Genomic DNA, 6,835 nt, shown 5'->3' with positions numbered 1-6,835 from the left:
ACGCAATCCCTATCCATCAGGTTTTACCCTTTTCAAAATTGCACTTCAATTCCTCCTTTTCTTCAAAACCCTAATAGGGTCCTATTTTCACCTTCGTGCCTTCATTTTGCCCATCTAGAGATCGTAAAATTCATCAATTTTGGGGGGTTAGCTTTAAAATCATCGTAATATCCATCCCTAAAAATTTCAAAAAAAGTTGGTCAGACCATGTGCATTCTCGCCAGGGTCCTTGACTTTTTTCCTGAAATTTCAAGACTGTTATGATGGTATTTAATAACCTAAATCTAGAAGACTGGTTGATTTTATTGATTTTTAATCCCTCTAGAATCGGAAATACCTTCAAAATTCAACATTTTAAATTTCAATAATTTTTTTAAAATTAAGAGGTTAATAATTATGCCCTGATTTTAAAATTCTAATTTTAAAATTCAGTGGTATTCCCTTGGCCCTAATTTTAAAATTCCAATTTCCTTTCATTTTTGTAAATTTTGTCATCCTCTCCCCCAACAAAGTTCAAAATGTGTAATCATAATTTTTTACATTTTGCATTACTCAATTTTGTAAGCTTTTTTCTACAATTTCAAATTCAAATTTCCCTCTAGTGCACGAGTTTCACAACTATTAGTCCTACCTATCCTATCCTCGTTAGATGAAGTATTGGAATTAAGGCTTCTCAAGGTTTAATTACTGAGGAGATGGAGCCTAATTTGGGTGACTTCTTTAATGAGGATCATGTCAATTCTTCCCATCCTAATCATGTGCCTATTAACGGATTACATGAGGAAGAAGAAGCTTTAACTAGGGTTTCTTTAGATCAAGTTCCTACATTGGCCAATCAATTTGATAGCTTTCAACAATGAATTTTCCAAGAATACCCTAATAGTCAAGCTCTTCCATTAAATGAAGGTCTTAAGCACATGCTTCAAAGTGATAAGAATAGAATTGATATATTGTGTGTCATTGCACATATTGTTGATTCTAATGTCATGCCTATCAAGAGTTGTGTCGAAACCCTAGGTTACTCACAACCTTCAACACAAGTCAATTCCTCTATTCCTTTGACTAATCCTATATCTAGTGTAGTCACATAAATCTGTCCACTTAATTAAATGAACATTTACTATTTATTTGATTATTTAACCATCAATAACCAGTTAATTAAATTAAATATTTAATTAATTCATCCTCAATCCCTTCTCCTATTAATTAAACAAATTATTTAATTTAATTCATTAAGCCACACTCTAAAAATTAATTAAATAAATAAACATATTTATTTAATTATCCCCCTTTCCTCATCTAAATAAATAATAAAAAATTTATTTAAAAATCCCTAACTCCTACAAATGCAAGTTGCACCTATTTGATTAAAATAAATGAATTTTATTTTAATTAAAATCCTATTTTCCCTCACCCACCAAACCCACTTGTTCTTCTAATCCCATTCTAGACTCTTCTAAACCATTCCTAATTAGCCTAACCCATTCCCTAATTATTGTCACATTCCTAAGAAACTTGAAGTCACTTCTCAAAGCCTCCAAAGTCTTTGAAAAGCATTAAATACTTTATGTCTCGAACAAGTTAACCCCTAAAGTCTTCCAAACCACTTATGGCTCTTACATAACCATTAATGGTTAACTAAACTCACCCACATGGTTAGAGACTGTACCTCTAACTCAACCCCCATTTAACCCATGTGTCTCCTCAAGCATTCATTGCTTTGACCATGGTTATTCCCACTAACTCTTGCACAAGAGTTTATCCACTGGATAAAAGCATTATTCATTAGATAAAGGCTTTATTCATTCAACCCAACTTAAACCTTAACTCCTAAGATAACCCCCATGTCATCTCAAGCATTTAATGCTTCTTCCCTCTCCTCTCAAGCCATCCCATGATGACATTTTCCATCCTAGGATTGGGTTGAAAACCCTCACATGGATCATGAACCTTTCAATCCTGACCTTTGTTGAGATTACTCAATCTAACTTATAGTGAATTTGAGAGAGAGAATTTAGGAGCATAGTTACTTTGTTATTTTTGGTTAAAATTAACATAGCTTAACTAACTCATTTCTCTCATTCCTAGCTTGTTTGCATTTGCATAATCATAATCTTCATTTTCACAATCTTCAACCTCCATAGGACATCTAGAATAATACAAAAATCTACTAAGAGCTACACTCATTTATAACTTGGAGAGGAGAGAAACAAGGGAGGAGTAGCTACAAACATGTTGGAGGGTATTTGGGGATGTTTCATTGCATTCCTTCATTTTGTTAAGCTTTCCATTTTATGTTTGGTATCTCTCTTGATATGCTTGCTTAGGATAGTCTTTTATTTATGATTTCTGACACTAACACTAACGTTTGGATTGCTCCTTGTATTTGTGTCTTTCTAACATCCTTTTTGTAGAGCATCATTTGGTGAACATGATGTGAATCAAACACACAACCTTCTGATTGGCCCACCATGGAAAAAGAACATGTTTGCTTGGATTTTGATTTTTGACACTAACACTCATGTTTGGATTGCTCCTTGTGTTTGTGTGTCTTCCTAACATCCTTTTTGTAGAGCATCATTTGATGAACCTGACGTAAATCAAACACGCAACCTTTTAGATCACATTTCTATAAATTGGTTAAAGAGAACAAGTGTTTTTAGTGATTGACACACTTGTGCAAAAATTTTGTTGAGTGGTCCTACTTCTAACACACACCGTCCTCTCCCTTGACTTTTGTGGTCCTAGGTGCAAGAGAAAAGTGTTAGTGACACTCAAAATTTTATCTTTTTAAGAGAGGCCTACCAAGAGACACATCACTCTTGGGAACAACCTCGCACAGTAAATCCTTAGAGCTGCTATAGAAATCAGGTGAGAGAGAAATTTGTAGCCTTGGGTATAGTTGTTCCAATAGTGTAACTTTCCTAAAGGACATATGGGCCCCACCATAAGTTAAAAGGCTCTTAAGTGAGTCACTGCAGAATGAACTTATGTCCAAAAACATCGAACATTACTAGACACCTTTTTATATAGAAACCTATCCATTCTATTGATTGAGAATATTTGTAAGAAGTTCAGTGCAAGAGCATAGATGGTTTTGCTCCCAAGATACTCACCATACATATTTCCTTCATTAGAAATAGGGCTTTTTGAAAGACTACTTGTAGCTTGATAAAAGTGGTGACTCCCCCATTATAGGGACCATCTATCTGTTATGCTCATGCAAGACTTAGTATATTGCATCCTTACGTGCCACAACACGATTCATAAGGTATGTAGTACCAAAGTTGAAGAAATATCAAGATGTGGGCTGAAATTATTGCAAATGGCCATTTGACCTTAGGGATAAAGTGTGTTTGAAGTATATTTGTTTTGTGTCATACCAGTGATAATTTGAGTTGACTTTAGGCTTTTTTGGAAAGAACATACAAAAACATTTATAATTTAGACCCACACCTATTTGTGCCTTTTGAGGCAAAAAGAAAAAAAAATTTATTGTGCTGGTGTGCTTGCTCTATTTTCTTGTCAAAGAAATTCAAAACCAATTCAAACCAAGTATTCATCCAACACAATTTTACATCAAACATTTGACCAACAAACAAACATCAAACAAAGTGCAAACAAGATATCAAATTATATGACCATCATTCAAATCTTGAGAAAAAGGAATCTTCATCAACATATCAACTTGAAGAAATGATGGTATGATGAGAGAATAAGTATCTGATAGAATACTGAGAGGGGGGGGTGAATCAGTATTTTGAAAAACTTATATAGAGTTTCCAAACTCAAATTCAATCTCACAAATTAATCTTTTCTTCAATCAAAATCAATAATCATAAGAATACTTAACATTAGTCTGTTTGACTTTTATAGCAACTTAACAATAAAACAACTTCAACCTTTATGTAAATCAACAATGTTTAAACATAACTCAACATAGTCATCCTTCAATGCTTCATCAGAAAATAATCTAATCAACATGTAACATCACATCCACAAAAGCATTCACCATTTGACACAAATGTTTATACTTTTACAAACAACTTCATTCACCTTAAATGCACAAACAAATAGGTCAGTAACACAAGCAAAAACCTAATTCTCATCATCAAGATTACAAACAAGTCGGTACAATCTTGATTGTTAGAAATCATAAAAATCTCTTCACATTCTTCAAGACAGTTCCAAACGCTCTGTCATCACCGCTCCATTGGACTTTGTAACTCATCACGCGTTGTGCATTAGATGCAATCCACTTTTCTCCTTTCCAGAAAATCAAACAAACATACTAAATCGATTTGAACTTATCCTTATACACTGATCACATGTGTCTCCATCATTTCCGCTCAATAGGTAATAAACCAACAAACTTGATCAGTGAGGGTTTATCAATAGGTTAGGGTTTACCGGTTACATTACATAGACATGTTTAACCCTTCATATCCATTCACCAGTTTTACTCACAAACTTTACATACTAGTTACAACATCTTACAGATCTCTTCTTACTCTTTTCTTACTCTCTTCTTACTCTCTTCTTACTGGTTTACAAGACAGAAGAAACAACAACAATAACATGAACAATATCATGAATATCATTATACTGGTTCAATTGACATCAATGACAATGTATCATTAATGTAATCTATATGCAAAATGCCAACAATCTGAAAAATGCCAACAATATCCCCTTTTGGCATTGATGGCAATACAAATTCAATGCCTTGATTGCTGCTATGATTGGTGAATAGGAATCCTGGTTTACATTACCAAGTATTCATCTTGCTATGTCTGTCTTCAATCTGTCACTGGTTCTTGTCCCTTTCAATCACATAATAATTCTCCCCCTTTGACAACAATGCCAAAATGAAAGTAAAAACATGTAATTTTGCTCTCACTATCCATCAACATCATATTGTAACTAGATGCTCCCCTTGTGAAAAACATCCACTTTTTCATCAATCAGTGTAAGATTCTACAAGAAATTCAGGGACTGATACAATCAACATCATGCTCAAGGAAGAGGGACAACCCCCAACTGACTTCTAAGATACTCAAAAGTGGCCTTAGGTAGAGGCTTGGTAAAGATATCTGCAAGTTGATCCATAGTAAAAATATGCTCCAAGATAACATCTTTACATTGAACTTTTTCCCTCGAGAAGTGATACTTTAACTCAATATGTTTAGTCCTTGCATGCAAAACAAGGTTTTTTGAAATGTTTATTGCACTTGTATTATCATATATAATCTTTATAGGTTCTCATCCACATAGCTTGTGTGCAATTCATATATGTTGCTACATACTCAGCTTCAGTAGTAGATTGTGAAGTACAACTCTTCTTTTTTCTACTTGAAGAAACTAACCTTCCTCCAAGAAAGAAAGCTCCACTAGTAGTACTTTTCTGGTCATCAAAATTTCCACCATATGGATACCATAACCCATAGTTAGTAGTACCTTTCAAATATCTGAAAATTCTCTTAGTTGCCATCATATGTACTTCCTTTGGATTTTTCTAAAAGCTAGCAACAATACCAACTGCATGGGCAATATCCGGTCGACTGTGAACAACATAGTGTAATTTTCCAATCATTGATCTATATTCTTTTTCATCTATAGGCTTAGATGCATCATCCTTGGACAATTTACACCATGTAACCATTGGGGTTCCAACTAGTTTACAGTCACTCATACCAAAAGTTTTCAAAACCTCTTTCACATATTTGGATTGAGTAATGAAAATGCCATTCTTCATCTATTGTATCTGTAAGCCTATGAAAATTTTTATTTCCCCTACTTATGACATCTCAAATTCATTTTTCATTTTATTAGCAAAAAAATTACTCATATCATCATTACCTCCAAATATAATGTCATCAACAAAAACTTCACTGACCAGTATATCATCTCCTTTAGACTTGGGATAAATGTTGCTATCATCACTGGTTATAGAAAAGTCTATCTTCATCAGATGAGCATGAAGTCATTCATACCATGCTCTGGGTGCCTGATTCAATCCATACAAAGCTTTATGCAATTTGCATACCATATCTTCTTTATCTATCAATGCATATCCATCAGGTTGTTCTATATAAACTTCTTCCAATATCCCATTCAAAAATGCAGACTTGACATCCATTTGGTATACCTTGAACTTTTTATGTGTTGCAAATGCAAGTAATGTTTAGACACCTTCCAATCTTGGTACTGGTGCAAAAGTTTCTCCATATTCTTCTCCTTCTTCTTGTGCATACCCCTTGCAGACTAATCTTGCCTTATTCTGAACTACAACACCATATTCATTTAACTTGTTTCTAAATACCCATTTAGTACCTATAACATTCTTGTTTACCGGTCAGGGTACTAGGGTCAAAGTGTTCTTCTCAATTTGATCTAACTCTTCCTCCATTTCTTTCACCCAATGATCATCACCAAATGCCTCTCTATCACTTCTAGGTTCAAAAGTGGATATCATGCAAGAGTTCTCTTTTAATCTCTTCCTAGTTTGTAGTCCATCATCCTTATCCCAAATTATCTGTTCGGGACTATGATTAAGTCTCACATACCTAGGTATAACATGATCATTCTCTTCAGGTTTAGCTTCATCAATATCATCTTCTTCTGAATTTATTTGTTTCGGTTGAACAAGTACATCAGGATTTGATTTACTGGTTTTTGTCTTAACAGTTTCAAGTTCCAAAAGTAAAATGCAAGGATCTTCATCCTTTTTGTCTGAACTTGTTCCTTCGGAAACTTTAGGACATTCATCTACAAGAAAATCAATGCTCTCAACAATTCTCTATGTCTGGTTGTTGAAGCATTTATAGGCCTTACT

This window comes from Cryptomeria japonica, chromosome 2 (genome assembly GCF_030272615.1).
Source record: "Cryptomeria japonica chromosome 2, Sugi_1.0, whole genome shotgun sequence".
NCBI classification, from domain to species: Eukaryota; Viridiplantae; Streptophyta; class Pinopsida; order Cupressales; family Cupressaceae; genus Cryptomeria; species Cryptomeria japonica.
The sequence above is the reverse complement of the archived record's forward strand: the minus strand, read 5'-3'. Positions refer to the sequence as shown.